The 16,836-nt window shown below is 36.6% G+C and overlaps 1 long non-coding RNA gene across 1 annotated transcript; it reads right to left on the reverse strand.

The window, feature by feature from the left end:
* Positions 1 to 1,061: 1,061 nt before the first annotated feature.
* LOC143602654 (uncharacterized) lies at positions 1,062 to 6,536 on the reverse strand. The gene is made up of 3 exons (XR_013147887.1): positions 6,345 to 6,536; positions 6,129 to 6,297; positions 1,062 to 1,423 (listed from the first exon to the last, which is right to left on the reverse strand). It is a non-coding gene; the product is annotated as an uncharacterized LOC143602654 (long non-coding RNA).
* Positions 6,537 to 16,836: the final 10,300 nt, after the last annotated feature.

Consider the following 16,836-nt stretch of genomic DNA (forward strand, 5'->3'; position numbering starts at 1 on the left):
TTTTTACGTCTTGTCGGTCTCATCACTTCCGTTTGCCTTGAAGGTTGCAGAACAACCTTAATGACCATATCAAAAACTGCTTTCACATTCTAACAATGAAGTTTTATTCAAATAAAAATAAATGCCTTTTTTATTTGATTTCTTTACTTGTTGAATTTTCGAGCCGCATTCAATGTATACCATTTTTTTCCTAAATTGCTCAACCTAATAAACATAAAATATATAAATGAAACATGTTTTTTTTCCAAAAACTAATTATGCTGAATATAATTAGTGCTGGTTTGACTTTGCAAACGTCGAACTATCCAAAATATTAAAAAACATGCAGCAACTCATTATCAAAATTGCCAAATTACAGATTTACCCTCAGCTGTAAAAACTTACACATATCCCAAAGTTACCCATGACGCGCACCTAAATGCAGAGTTTGGCCCGTTAGTAACCCGAAACACAGATTATAGCTGACTAAACTGACCCGATTGCACATCCCTATCTTTTACTTATAACCAAACTGTAAACTAATTTCAAAGTTTTTTTTCAAAAAACGATTTCTATTGACATACCTCGGGGTCTTGTCTGCCGTGTAGACGTAACATTTCTTAATCTGTATACTTTTGCGTTGTCAGTTTACATTCGGTGTCTTTTCCTACAAAGGTGGAATTATCAAATTGTTAAAAAAAATTGGCATAACTTCTTATAAACTATAGAACATATTCTCATTTAAATACTCCATCAAGCATACACACAAGTTAATAATTAATATATCAATTATCTTCAAACTATACAACATAAAATTCGCAAACAAATATCACCAAGACGAAACCCCTGCACATCAGGAAACTGTAACCAATATTGAAACCTAGACTAAACATCAGTCATCAAATACTCTTCAAAGTAGAAACAATTTTCGATCATCACTTATATGTTTTATGTTAATATTATGCAAAGTCCAGGTCTCGAAAACTCAGTAAACACAAGATACAATAGTGACATATACTTCATATATAGATCTAACTAAGAAAAATATAATGAAATATCCCTAATTAACCATCTATTATCATGTGCTAAATCCACAAATAATCAACTAAATCAAGCATCAAAGTAGTTCCATACACAAGACATAAAGTAATCAAACCTAAATCAATGAAATTAATTGTGGAACGAATTGACCTATATTTCAAACCTATTAGTCTATGTTGAGATCAAATCTAAGTAAAACCTAATTGAATCAGCAACATCGAACTGTTAATTAGCAAAAATTGAAAAGATAAACTAACATTACATGTCTCGTAAACCTAGTTCGATGCACATATTGAAAGTAAAGGTGGAACGAATTGACAAACCTTTCAATTTGTTGAGAGATATCGGAGCTCATCTAACAACCTGAACAAATCTGTAATTAGGATTGAAAATCAGAAATCGGCTTGAAATTGTTGGGTTCAATTTGTCGGCATGTTTAGTTTGATCCAGTAGAATAATGGGCCTGGCCCAAGTGTGTTTAAGTCTGCATTTGCACGTTTATTTCCGTATTGTTTGCATGGTAGTTAGGGTGAATTGTTTTCCATGTTTATCCTGGTTTATGGGAAATCATGAAGGAATAGTGGTGCACGTCTAGAGTCAGTTTCTTTATCTTGTAGCTATTTATATCATGTTATTTTATGAATGAAGTATCAAAAATTGTGAGTGAATTAGTGATACCTACTTTACAAGTGGTATCAGAGCGCAATTTCTGGGTGAGAGAGACGAGTGAAACAAGCTTCCATGGCTGAAGAACACGTAGGTTTTCAATCTCCGTCTGTCCCGAAGTTGATGGGGACTATGATCATTTGAGCATGGTGATGAAGATGTTGCTGAGATCGAAGGAGTACTGGGTCATGAATGAGTCGGGTTTCTCTGAAACCGGTGAAGGAGAACATGTCACACCCACGCAACGAACTAACCTACAGACGCTGCGATTGAAGGATCTAAAGGCCAAGAATTAATTATTTCAATCAATCGACAAGCAAATTCTGAAGACGATGACTAAGAAAGATACGGCGAAGGAGATATGGGATTCCATGAAGAATAAGTATCAAGGTAATGCTAGGGTGAAAAGAGCACAACTTTAGAGACTTCGCAGAGATTTTGAAACCCTTGAGATGAGGGAAGGAGAAGGTATAACTGAATACTTTGGTCGGTCATGGTTATTGCTAACGACATGAGGAATTTTGGAGAAGACATGACAGATGTTAAAGTGGTAGAGAAAATTCTCAGATCCCTCACTGAGAATTATAATTTCGTTGTGTGTTCTATTGAGGAGTCTAAGAATACTAATGAATTATCGGTCGACGAACTTCAAAGCTCCCTTCTTGTTCATGAACAGAAGCTATCTCGAAAACTGCCAGATGATCAAGTATTAAAGACTGAGCTTGAAACACATGGTGGTGGACGAGGCCGTGGACGAGGAAGAGGGTATCAAAGTAGAGGTCGAGGACGTGGTAGAGGAAGATCAAGACCATATTTTGACAAGTCACTTGTGGAATGTTATCGATGTCATCAACTCGGTTACTTTGCCTATGAATGCAACCGAGGTGACAAGCCAGTGAATTATGCCGAGTTTGATGAAGGGGAAGACTTGCTTATGATGACACATGCAGAAACAAATGAAGATCAACAATCAGGAATTTGGTTCCTTGATTCAGCATGTTCTAATCATATGACGGGTGCTCGTGAATGGTTCACAAACCTCGATGAAAACTTTGTACACACGGTGAAACTTGGAAATGACCTTCGACTTCCAGTCAAAGGAATAGGTGATGTGAAGTTGGTGGTGGATGGCTTGTCACAAATAATCACAAAGGTGTACTATGTTCATGACCTCATTTCAAGTCTTATAAGTCTTGGACAATTACAAGAAAAAGATGTTACAGTGTTGATAAAACGAGGAGAATGCAAGTTGTACCACCCACAACGAGGGTTGATAATCACCTTCAGGATATCTAAGAAAAGAATGTTCTTGGTTAGAGCTACTCTAAAGTCTGAAGAGAAATGTTTGAAAACTGAACAGGAGATTCCAAAACAATTATGGCACAAGCGATTGGGCCATGTGAACAACAAAAGCCTGAGAACAATGCAGTTCAATCGGATGGTAGAAGGTTTACCATGTGAAGCTGAGTCAAGTAAAGCATGTGAAGTGTGCAACCTGGGAAAGCAAACAAGGGAGAACATGCCAAAGAAAAGCCTGTGGAGAGCATCTAAGAGGCTAGAACTACTCCACACAGATCTGTGTGGACCTATCAATCCAACATCCCCTAGTGGGAAGAGGTATGTTATGGTCATTGTTGATGATTTTTCTCGAAAGGGTTGGGTCTATTTTCTTGAAAAGAAAAGTGAGAGTTTAGATTATTTTAAGAAGATTAAGATTATGGTTGAAAATGAAATTGAAGAAAAAGTAAAGTGCCTTAGAAGTGATCGTGGAGGAGAGTTTACTTCAAAAGATTTTAATGAATTTTGTGAGAACAGTGGAATCAAAAGACAACTTACCACTGCATACACTCCACAACAGAATGGAGTGGCAGAACATTGATGGACATGGGAAGATGTCTATTGATTGAGAAGAACATGCCAGATTATTTTTGGTCTGAAGCAGCAAACTGGGGATGTCATGTGTTGAACAGACGTGCCACTACATCTGTTGTAAACTTGGTACCAGAAGAGAGGTGGTCTGGAAAGAAACCAAAAGTTGACTACTTTCGAATATTTGGGTGCATTAGGTATGTATTGATTCCTTCCCAACTAAGAACTAAGTTCGACAACTAAAGCATCAAATGTGTCTTCTTAGGTATTAGTAGGGAATCAAAAGCTTATAGAATTTTCGATCCCATCCAACGGAAGGTTTTGATCAGTAAAGATGTTGCCTTTATTGAAAGTGAGGGATAGGAATGGGGTAGAGAAGTGACAGGTCAAAGAAGATTGACTTTTCCTGATGGAGACATAACATATGGAGAGAGAAGACATGGAATGATCAAGGTGATGGGACTGGACCTACTTTAGAACCCAACACTCCACCTAATGAAAGCAATAACACACAAAATACTGTTGGTGAAACTAGTGCCTCGGCCTCCCAAAACAACTTGCAACAAGTAAATAACCAACCCTCCAGTCAAGAAGAAATATCTCCCCAAGGAGAAAGAGAAGAATCCACTAGAAGAAGAGTCAGAAAACCTGGTTGGTTGTCTGATTATGTGAACGAGGAAGAAATGTCAGAAGATGAAGCTTACTATGCCATGTTCAGTACAACTGATGATCCAAAAAGTCTTGAAGAAGCTGTGAATGAAACGAAGTGGGTTAAAGCGATGGAAAGTGAGATGAACTCTATTGTGAAAAATGGGACGTGGGAGCTTGTTGATCTCCCTGAAGGAGCTAAGCCAATTGGAGTCAAATGGCTATACAAGACTAAGTTGAACGACAAAGGAGAAGTGGATAAGTATAAAGCCAGATTGGTAGTAAAGGGCTACTTTCAAAGCAGGGGAATTGACTATGATGAGATTTATGCACCAGTTGCACGATGGGATACAGTTCGAAGTATCAAAGCCATTGCAGCTCAGCGTAAATGGACCATCTATCAGTTAGATGTCAAGTGTGCGTTTCTGAATGGAGAATTGAAAGAGACTGTGTTCATAAATCAACCTAAAGGTTTTATTAAAAGGGGTGAAGAACATAAGGTATGCAAACTGAGAAAGGCATTGTATGGATTGAAACAAGCGCCCCGGGCTTGGTTCAGTCGTATTGAAAAGTACTTTGTGCAAGCTGGATTTGTCAAGAGTCATTATGATCATACGTTTTTTATAAAAAGAAAGACAGAAGGTATGGTAATAGTAAGCCTATATGTCGATGATCTTATTTACACGAGAAGCAGTAAAAGCATGTGTGACGAATTCAAAAATTCAATGATGCATGAATTCGAAATGACAGACTTGGGTATAATGAAATACTTTCTTGGGATTGAAGTGATCCAAGGGAAAAATGGTATAAGCATGGTACAACAAAAGTATGCAAAAGATGCTCTAAAAAGGTTTCATATGTGGGTGGTAACGGGGTGAAAAACCCAATTGTTCCAGGAACAAGTGTGACTAGAGTTGGTGTGGGAAGAAAAGTTGATGAAACCATGTACAAGAGTATAGTGGGCAGCCTCATGTATCTTACAGTTACAAGACCAGATTTGATGTATTCAATCAGCTTCATTTCCATATTTATGTCTGATCCACGTGAAGAGCATCTGCTGCTGGCAAAAAGGGTTCTAAGGTATGTAAAAGAAACCTTTAATTTTGGTATGTTATGATAGAATGAAGGAAGGAAGGTTACTTGTATTCACGGATAGTGATTATGCAAGAGATGTGGAGGATAGAACGTGCACCTCTGGTTATGTGTGCATCCTAATCCATGCAGCTATATGTTGGAGCTCAAAGAAACAAGAGATTGTTACCCTCTCATCAACAGAAGCGGAGTATGTAGCAGCCACTCTCTGTGCATGCCATTGTGTTTGGTTGAAAGGTTTGCTGGAAGAAATCAGTGAAGAACCTTTGGGAGTAATTGATATACAATGTGATAACAGTTCTACAATTAAACTCTCAAAGAACCCGGTTATGCATCGAAGAACTAAACACATTGATGTGCATTTCCACTATTTAAGAGATTTGGTGAATGAAGGGAAGGTGCAGCTAAAGTACTGCTCTACAACAAGTCAAATTGCTGATCAGATGACTAAACCTGTGAAGTTGGAAACTTTTGAAAGGATGAGAAGAATGATGGGAGTTCAAGAGATTAATGTGTAAACTGAAGTGTGAGCCCAGCTTCAGTTTAGGAAAGGATTTGTTGGGTTCAATTTTTCTGCATGTTTAGTTTGATCCAGTAGAATAATGGGCCTGGCTCAAGTGTGTTGAAGTCTGCATATGCACGTTTATTTCCGTATTGTTTGCATGGTAGTTAGGTTTGAATTGTGTCCCATGCTTATCCTGGTTTGTGGGAAATCATGGAGGAATAGTGGTGCACGTCTAGAGTCAGTTTCTTTATCTTGTAGCTATTTATAGGACGTTATTTTATGAATGAAGTATCAGAAATTGTGAGTGAATTAGTGATACCTACTTTACAGAAAAATTCAGATCGAAAATCGAATTAGGAGCATCTAATAATCTTCCTCCATCCATCTTCGGCAACCGGTACTGCAGCGGGAGGCGGTGGTGAAGTCGGAGGCGGAAGCCGGAGATTAACCACCGGCGCCACCGGAAGCGTCTTTAGCCTTAGCTTCTTCCATTTCCACTCCCGTCTCAGTTAACTACCCAATCTCCTTTTTGTTTTGCATTGACAATTGAATTCATTCTCCGAAGAGTGATTGTGACGGCGAAATTATTGTGAATTGATGGCGGAGATTGATGAAGTGAAATTGAATGATGGTGGAACCCTAGATTGCAGATTTGGGGGCGGATTGTAGAGAGAGATACGACGAGAAAGCCGAGAGTATGAGATGGTGTTGTGTAATTTTTAAACATGACCAGTTAGCAGTTAAAAGAATTTTTTGCATAAATTTGTTACCGAAAATAAACCGGTTGCAAAAACTCCGACCACTTCGTTTTCGGTCGCTATATTTGCAACCGTATTTCCACCGCATTTTGTTTGGTCTATAACTTTGCGACTGTTTTGATTTCGGTGGCAAATTTGCAACTGTTTGGATTTCGGTGGCAATCTTTGCAACCATTTCATTTTGGCCGCAAAGCGGTTGCAATTTTTGCAACCGTTTTTTTTTGTTGCAAGGTTTGGTAGCAATTGCTTAGTTTTCTAGTAGTGACTAGGGCTGTTAGCGTATAATTTTAAAGAAGCTTCTGGACCTTCTTCCTGATTATTTCCAGCAGCAAATAAAGACGAATCTGGGTCGAGATTGGGGCTTGAATGATACTTGGATTTCACATTGGCCGATTAGGAACTGTTTTAGGTCCGAGAATGGGTCTCCAAGGGCTGTTTTAACTGGAGAATTGGAGCTGACAGGGACTACAGCTGATCAATAATGGGGGCTTCATGGATCCTCTTTGGGTTCGATCAGAATCAAAACATCATGTTCAGGAGGTCACAAAAAGGGATTGTGCTACAACGTGTAGGATTTGTGGCTTCTTCTGGGTCAAAGTTAGGAGCATTTAAGAAGAGATTATTATAGTTTCAAAAGTCTGAAATATTCAAGAGGAAAATCAATGAAGTTAGATGAAGGACAAGAGACTTCTCATGGGTTTTATAGAGGATAATTATTTGTATGAAGAAGTAGGGGTTGTAGGCATCTAAATTAGAGATTTTGAAAGATACATACATTTAAAAGGATTTGGAGATTTTTGAGGATCTTAATAATATCTTTGTTAAAGTCAACATCTATCTAGAAGGTAAGAATAATAACAAAATGGTAGGAGGGGGAGGAATAGAGGAAAGAAAGATATGTATTATTTTTGCATCTATTAAATATTGGGATTAGATTATTTGAATAAAGAATCCAAGGATTTTTGTAAGAACTGAAGACTCTCTCATAAATTGTGTTTTAAATAATTTTGTAAAAAGAACAAAAAATTATATACGTGACTTACAGGTTGGGGAAAATGAGTATATGTATTATGTTTTAATAATGTATCTAATATTATCATTTTTAATTATAATAGGTTAAAAGAATTGATTTCAAAAAGTTACACAAATAACTCACATGCATTAAATATTTGAATAACAAATTTCAATATTATTAAGACCATCCGTAATGGCTCGTTATAGCCGGCATTTTGGAGCATAACGTCGGGGGCACACCGCCCTCCTCCCCGGCTTTTTGGGTTTTTTTTTCAAGCGTTTTGTAAATAACGCGAGATCTGGCTCAAAAATCAAAAAACTATCTGTTGGGGGTGGGGGGTTTCTGTTGGGTGGGGGTTACCGTTGGAAGCCGCGGAAGGGTTTCTGGAGATGGGTTACCGTTGACACCGGCGGTGAGTAACTCATGCAGCGGTTGCGGCAAAGGAGGAGGCGGTGGAAGGAGACCTTGTTTTCTGATTTGGCTTCGAGCTTGCGGAGGAGGAGGAGGAGGAGGAGGAGGTGTCTTGGGTGTTGGATTGGTGTCTTGGTGGATAACGAGCCGGCGATAACGAGCCATTTGGTTTCTGATTTGGTTTTGGAATGAAATGGAAGAGTTTTGGTTGGTGTGTGTGTTCCCAGAAGGATGTTAACAAAAAGCAATATTGGGTTGGTGTCTTGGTGGGTGTTGGGTTGGTGTCTTGGTGGTTAACGAAAACCCGATCGAATGTCAATTTTGTTTGTTTAGATACCGTAACAAACGTGTCAGAGACCGATCGAATGCCAATTTTGCTTCTGTTTTGTTTTGTTTTAGTTTCGGTACCGCAATGAAACAGATTGAGTTGAATAAACTCACCGTCTTGACGCTTAGTTGAAACCGATTGTTTTTATTTATGAGTTTAATGTATTTTTTTTTAATTTTAATGAGGTTTTTTAATTTTATATTTAATTATTTAAATGAAGAATTATTTAAAAAAAAATAAAGTTAATATTGACTAGACGCTACATGGCGCATAATGCCTAGGGGTGGGGCTTTATGACTATACCCTGTTTTTGTAAAAAGTCATAACTCTGATAAGGCGCCACGTGACGCATAATGCCTGGGACACGGGCTTTATGACTACTCATGGTCTAACTATTAAATTATATAGGTGAAACGTACATAATTCGTAGCAATTTATATAATAATTTAATTTTTATTATTGTATGTAGACAAGTTCAATATTATTTTACTTAATATGTATTGGTTAAATAAGTAGTTAGAGCCATCGACAACCATACAAATTATTAGCATTACGATTTTATCATAGACGTGTATATATGGTGTGACCGGGATTAAGTAGATAGGGAATCATATATACTTATGGTAGGTTTGCCAGACTTATTCAACTTAATTTGGAACATGCTCACAATGTTTTATTTTTCTATATTGTTGTTTATCTAACGTTTTAGAGGTGCTTGGAGGAGCTTTTAAAGTTGCTTTTTTGTTTATTTGCTTTTTGAAAAGCAAAAACAACTTTTGAAAAGCTCAATTTTGAAGCTTTTAGAGTTGCTTTACCAAACACATTTTGCTTTTCAACAAACAAATAGTAAATTAACAAGTTTTAAAAGTTCATTCTTACATCTATTAGAAAAAAAAATTATCCTTAAAATTGGGGTTGTTACATTACCCATGTTTGCATATGCACTTAAACCCATGGGATGTATTCAAGTTTGATATTGTTAGAAATAGGCTTATCATCGTGGCGGGTCATCATACTTAATCTACAAAATTGCAAGCATTAAAGTGCATATAAATAAATTTACAACTTCATGATCATAATCATCATAATTGCTTTGAATCTACCAAATAAATATTAGGCGCGCATATGTAACAACGTGAAAATTTCGAGTTCAAAGTATCAACTTTCCAAAGTATAGGGACTAAATTGCCAAATTCTAAAGTTGAGGGTCTAAATTGTAAAATCTGATTTTCCTGACCCATCGCGGTACGCGACAGGTCAGAAGAGACTCCCATCTCGGTACGCGATGGGGAGCCTGACACAGCGTGACACGTGTGCCATGTGGCCCACGATGGCACTATGTGCTGCCACGTGTCACCACGTGGCAACGCCTGCTACCACGTGTTGCCACGTGGAGCGGTGACTGCCACGTGTCGACACGTGGCAGACCTACCCTCTGCGTCATCAACCCTACGTCGTGGTACGCGACGGGGTGCCCAAAGGACCCATCGCGGTACGCGATGGGATCCAAAATATTGCCTATAAATAGCGGCCATGGGCAGCTCATTTCTGCACACCAACATTGCTCTCACATCTCACTACTCTCTCTCTAGCTTTACCTCGATAAGCGTGCCATAATCCATCGTTAAGCGTACCCCAAACCTTCATTTGTGTAACAACGTTTTCTTGGAGTTTGTGCCACCCGCCACCCACATTCGAGCAAAGGTGTTATAATGGCGAAAGATCTCGTAAAGCGTGTCGACGAGTATTAAAGATTTTGCGTTCCTCGATTCGAGAAGATTGAAACGGCGTTGGAGTGCTGCTCAAGTCCCTAGAGTTTCTATACGCCACTAAGGTTAGGCGTTATGATGAATTCAATATAATTCAATATTATATTAAAGGCTTAAGCCTTAAGTCGAGGATATACTCGATACCTCGATAAAAGAAAAGAAAAGAAAACATAACAAAGAAATGAATGAAAGAATAGATATTGAATAATGTGATAACATATATATGTGTCTAAGTATATATGTAAATATTCTTTGTTATGAAATATTATTTATTGAATAAAGAGTATTCTTAAATAATAAAAGAAAAGGATTACGTTTCTTGGAGAAAAAGAAACGTCGGGTTTCTATATAAACTAAAGGTTTATAACTTACTTTTAAGCTAAAGGTTTTCAAGTAAATAAGAATTGAACTAAAGGTTCAATCGAGGATTGAGATATAAGACTAAAGGTTTTAAGCCGGATCGTGTATCCGACTAACAAATATTTATACTCGTACTATAGGTGCGAGATAAAGAAAAGGAAAGACCCTTGGACGGTGAGTGAAGCCGATCCTAAAGAGACAAGGTGAATTCGCCCCCAAACTTTTACTTATTTAAAAATGAGTCAAACGTGTTATTTGAAATTGTTTATAAGGAACTATGTGTTCCTAAAACCGTTATAAATAAAGGGTATAAACCTAGCCCTCAGGCTGTGGTATACGTATGGATCCTTACATAGGTATGGGAGTATGGGCATGATCGCACCACCCTTGGTCGTAGGATGCTCTCTTGCAGGGAGTACGACCTTATGTGTATATTTACGGGTACTTAACTAAGTCGAACGCTGCGGTGTTTGCTGAGGTGACCTAGAGTAGAGGCTCATATTTATAATGTGTTGTTTGACTTTGTTATTCCTAAGCCACGTTGGGCCGAGACAGACGTAGTCTCGATGGGTAATAAAGTAAAAGAAATATTTTTGCGTCAGTGTGTTCACCAGCATTCGTTGCTGACGTATTTTCTTACATTTTGCAGGTGAATAAAGTTAGAGCTTGGAAATGACGAAGTACTAATATCCGATGGCTCAGATTTTTTTTGTATAAGTTTAATATGGTGGTTTGTAAAACATAAACAAGTAATCTTTTGTTAACAACTTTAAACGGGTATTTTATAATTCCCGTCTTTTGAATGTATATATAAATTACACTTTCGATCCTAAAACTTTTATAAGTCTTCCGCAAAATAACGCAACTCTGAATTATTTACAAACACGATACCAACTTATGGGTCACACACCTAGGTCCTAGATGGGGGTGTGGCAGCATAACAGAATCATTATAAGAGTAATATATACCAGTGAAAAAAGGAAAACTATACAAACAACATAGAACATATATGTGATTAGAAACATCAGTGGTGATGATAAAAATATATTGGCTGGTGACGCGAATCAATCAAAACCACAGGCAATGTAATCAAATTATAGACAGAATCGAAAAAATATATTTCAATACGGTGAGTATTTTGAATTCAAGAATCAAGATTCATACAGATGAACCCTCATAAATGAGAATATATTCAACTTTAAATGAAACCTATAAAATATGCATTTGATTCATAACGTTAAGATTGAAAGAAAGGAAGAAATCAAACACGATACTGTGAAATCAGACAGATACCTGTTAAAATCGAAACTGAATGATTGAGAATAAATCACCTATTGATGAGTTGGTCCCTTATTCAAATTAAAACTAGCATATGAAGAAGAAGAGGAGGTAACGGTGATGTACAGATAGATCTATGTTGACAAAGAATTCGATAAATAGGGTTATAATAAGCGGGTTTTAAATCTGGTTGGTAAAAGTATGGATAATGGGATGAGAGGGAATATTATTGTGAGAAGAAACCAAAACATTACACATGTAACTGTTATTTTACTTTATTAAAATCTACATCTATATCTACATATCTAATAAAATAGTGGGTTTCTACTATGGGTGAGCACGATTCAATTCGCTTCGGTTCGGTTATTGGGTAAAACCCAAACCTAAACCTAAGTTATCAGTTATTTTAAAATACCAACCAATCGGTTTTCGGTTATTCGATTATTCGGTTTTTGGTTATTTTCGGTTTCGGTTTAGGTTATTTTCGGTTTTTTAGTAGACATTACAAAAAAATAGAATTAAAAAAAATAGAGAACCTCATACATATTGAATTCAAAATACAAAAATAGGCACATGCTATGTGAAACCAATCAAATACAAAGTTGTTTGAGTAGTAGAGTTTAAAATTCAACAACGTTCTTAGTAAAAAAACTAAAGGTTTCCGGAATCTTCATTCATTGACTTATTCATCTTCAAAGTTTAGACCCAATCTTGATCATCTTCATGATCTTCATCACTATCAATGGTATATTATTTTGGTGTTTTGTTTCTGGTCATAACATCTTAAAAAAACACTTAGAAAACATATGTTCGATTAATCGGTTCGGTTCGGTTTTTTTCGATTTTTTAAAAATGAATAACCTAACCTAAACCCAAAAATCGGTTTTTCGAAAAACTAAAAAATTAACCGTCGGTTAATGCTTCGGTTCGGTTTTTTTGATTATTCGGTTTCGGTTCAGTTAATTTGGTTTTATGTTCACCACTAGTTTTTACAGCCCATTCGTCAGATAGCTTCATTATGAGACGTAGCATCTCAATTTCCATCCTCCTCCTTTATTTTAAATTAAAAACACGCGGGCCCCGTTTTTATTATAATACGACCCGGACATTTAAGTCCATAATTCTTAATTCCTAAACCCTAACAAGAAAAGGTTAAGCCGCTCTCTCATTCAATCGACAATCAATCTCTTCTGCTTAATCTTATATCAACAAAATCTGAATCTTCAATTTCATGATTTGGTGTTTGATTGATGGAAGGTATGTTCTTTATCTCGATTTCATTCCAATCGATGCGTGTTCATCAAGTTTGTTGACCTTAATCATCGATTTTATTAAATATCTATGTTCGGTTTCATAATGAATCTTGCTTCGATATGTGTTAAAAGATATGAAGCTACACGAAACCGTTAATTGGGGCTTTGTTGATTAATAATATTTTTGGAACGATTGAATTAATTCCTTGGAATTTTAATGTTCTAGATAGATTTTAGGTAAATATAGGTTGTGGTTTTCATTACTCAAATGGAATCTGTTTATCATCCTCATTTTGAATGCAGTCAGATCTTTATTTTAAAACCTATCACCTCACCATAATCATATAAACAAAACTTTGTATTTTACATTTTTCAAGACTTATTTCACAATTTGGAACTATAACAATCAAGGAGAAGATTTTCAGTTTGCCACTGAAAATGAGGGGTTGTCATGAAGATGTGGGGGAGGGGGTGCCTCTTTGGCATGGTGGCTATGTTTATGATGTTTAGTTTAGTTATGCTTCCACTCAGGTAATTTACCTAAACAACTTTTTGAGTTACAGTTTACTTATCCTTTACTAATTTATCTATATGTTTTTTCTAATTAATATTATACCTAAAAAAACAGGCCGAAGTGAAAATCAATCAGTGGGATGAGCAAACAAGGTTATTCACTCAATATATTTATATAAAGATAAACATGCTGTCTTTTATGCAATTTTAGCAATGCTAATGTTTTTTTAGATAATTAAATTGCCACAGAGAAATGAAAGAGAGATCCTATTGGAAATTTGAATACCTTAATCAATCTGTAAGTAGTTTACTTTATTTTTTACCATTCTCATGAATATGCAAGTTTTGTATAAAGTCAGCTCAAACTTTTTCTTAAATACCAAAACACTTAATTTTTAATATTTATTCATTTTTTCTGAAATTTCTTATAAATGGTTAAAAGTAAGTTACCTTAACGAAACAATTGTGAAACTCAAGTATTATTCAGTTGGTTTTTACGAAAGTGAAAAAAACCCGGTAAATGGTAACCATTTTTTACAAAAACGTTTAGGTCACTTAAACTACTCATAAAAAGTTTCAACACAGTAGAATAATATAAGGGTTTGATCTTGATCTTTTTATCATCAATAAGGATCTTTTTATACAGTGCACTTGCACAGTTTTTGCCTTTCTTCATTCAATGGTCAAATTTCCACCAATCAGGGACGCTCGGACTGTTGAGGATCCTTATTTACAAGGTCAATAGTCTATAATTTATTCGTAGTATATACACCTTTATAGTTTATTATGCATTTGATAATCCATACTTTATTCGCCTGTCAGGGGTATTTTGGTCACAACTGCAGATTCATTATAATCTGCAGGTGCCACAAATCTGCCTTCAAGGTCAAAGTAGTAAATACGAGTCAAAATATTGCGGAATGCTTTCAAATTAAGTGAAGGGTAACTTGAGGATAAGTCTGTTGAACACTAGGGGCTGGTTAGTGGCTACAAGGTAAATTTTATAACAAGGATTTTTCATTTCATTTTTTTTGTTTGGCTTTTTAGGTTTTTTGATCAATTCCGGATCAAAGTTGGTTTTAGATTAAAAACCAATCTTACCATTCTATTTTTTTTTTCATGTGCAACCAATTGCATGTTGCATTTCAAGACCTATAGCACAGTTCGTCAAAAAATGTAACTGCCCTATCCTTGCAGAAGGGAAACATCTCGCCAATGAACGCTCAGCATAACTGAGTGCAAAACTGAATCAGGTATTTTTCTCTCATTGTTATATAATTAATGCTAATTTATGATACGGGACTCTTTATGGCAACTAGACTTTTTTATAGCAAATGATCATATTTAAAATTTGTTTTGTTAGTTCATATTAGACCAATGCACAATTAAATCACTTGGCCAACGGTATGCAAGTCGAGGTTGTATATACTCACTTTATTCGTTAAAAAAGCAACTTTTTTTAGGCATTACTCATAATGATATGTTGTTCATATGTGCATTGATATGTTATGTTTCGCTTTGATTGGGTTGGTAACTTACATAAATCTTTTATTATTTTGTTGCCATTTTAAACCAAAATATTTATCATCATACTTCTGTTATATTGTGTAGGTAAATGAAGATTACCACGTTGTGAGTGGCTCTTGGAAAATTACTTTTCATGATGAAGATTAAATCAACCAATAAAGTTAAAGTAGTGCAGAGACTGTATTTAGTTGGAGAATTTGGTCACATACATGGTTTAAAAAGGCGTTCCGAGGCGCGCCTCGAGGCGCACGCCTCGGTAGAAAATAACATATGAGGCTTAGCCTCATTAGGGTATTCTGAAACCTAAGCCTCGACCTTTTCGAGGCGAGGCGGTGAGGCTTAAGCTTAAGCCTCAGTAAAAGTTGTGAAATATGTCAATTTATATTTAATTTCTGGGCTATTTTACTCATTTAGTCCTTAGTGGGCTTATTATTGGGCCAGCCCAACTTTTACAAGTGACTGAATTAAAAGACATCATTCAATTGGTTAGGGTTTAATTGGTCCCAATTAAACCCTAGCCTTCACAAACAATTTTAACGCAGCTACTCTCTCAGATTTGCAACTTCAGAACTATAATCTTCTACTTTCGACCTTCAATCTCAGGTTCTTCTCAGTCTACTCTCAATCTCGTTCATGTAATCGTTCTATTCTTCTCAGTCTACTTTCTCAGATCTGCTCTTTGATTGTGTTCTTGTTTTAATTCCAATTTTCCAGTAATACTTATGACTGGTAAAAGATCACGAAAAGATCCAGCTTGGAAGTATGGTGAGGAACATGAGGTTCCAGCACAAGATGCAAAGAAGGGTTACAAATACATAAAGTGCAAGTTTTGTCCTAATGTTGTTACAGGTGGTGTTTCAAGGACGAAAGAACATCTTGCTGGCACACACAAAAATGTTGCACCATGTCCTAATGTGCCACAGGAAGTGAAAGATGAGACTAAAAACCATGTTAAACAGTTTGAAACTATAAAATTCAACTCCCAACGGAATTTCGAGGAGACAATTGATGCTGGAGCATACTTTGTAAGTAGTGCGGGTGGAAGTGGGAGTGTGCAAAGAGGTGTTAGAGGCCCAATGGATCATCATGTTATAGTAGAAGATGAAGAAAGGACTAGCGGGGGAAGAAAAGCTGAAGCCAGCCACTTTGAAAGAGCAACGCAAAAGAGTTTGTTTAGATATTGGAAGATGTCTTTTTGAGAATGCAATCCCTTTTAATGTTTCAAATACTCCTTCATTCATTAGCATGCTTCGATCGGTTTCAAATACTCCTTCATACATAGGAACAAAAACTAGGAGGATGGTATGCAACTCTTATATTAAATTGTAATTTTTTAGTTTTCAAGCATGATTGTAAAAAGCCCTGCTTGCGGTGCGCACATTTGATGTATATATGTGTGAACCCTCGGGTGGGCAAAAGTGAAATTGCACTAATTTTGACGTTATTTTACTAATCTCGTGAAAATAACGTTAAAAGTGACGGACGGTTAATCAGGCATCATGTAGTGGCGTTGATAGCCGAAAGACAAGGGTACATGCACCGATCAGCCGGTGTCCCGATGATTGAGTGCTATGTGCCTTATGTCCAAGGCTTGATGCAAAACTACTATCGAGCCGGGGGTCTCACCGGAAGCAGCCTCTCTATCCTTATGGGGTAGAGGTAAGGCTGTCTACATCTTACCCTCCTCAGACCCTACCATAGCTTTGCTATTGGTGGGATATACTGAGTACGATGATGATGATGATGATGATGATGATGAAGCATGATTGTAAAAGACAAATTGGTTATTACTTTCATTTGTGAGTTCACTCCTCCATGTTGTTA

Source organism: Bidens hawaiensis, unplaced genomic scaffold (genome assembly GCF_021521415.1).
Source record: "Bidens hawaiensis isolate Kalapana, Puna unplaced genomic scaffold, B.hawaiensis_p1.1 tig00059292_1, whole genome shotgun sequence".
Classification (NCBI taxonomy): domain Eukaryota; kingdom Viridiplantae; phylum Streptophyta; class Magnoliopsida; order Asterales; family Asteraceae; genus Bidens; species Bidens hawaiensis.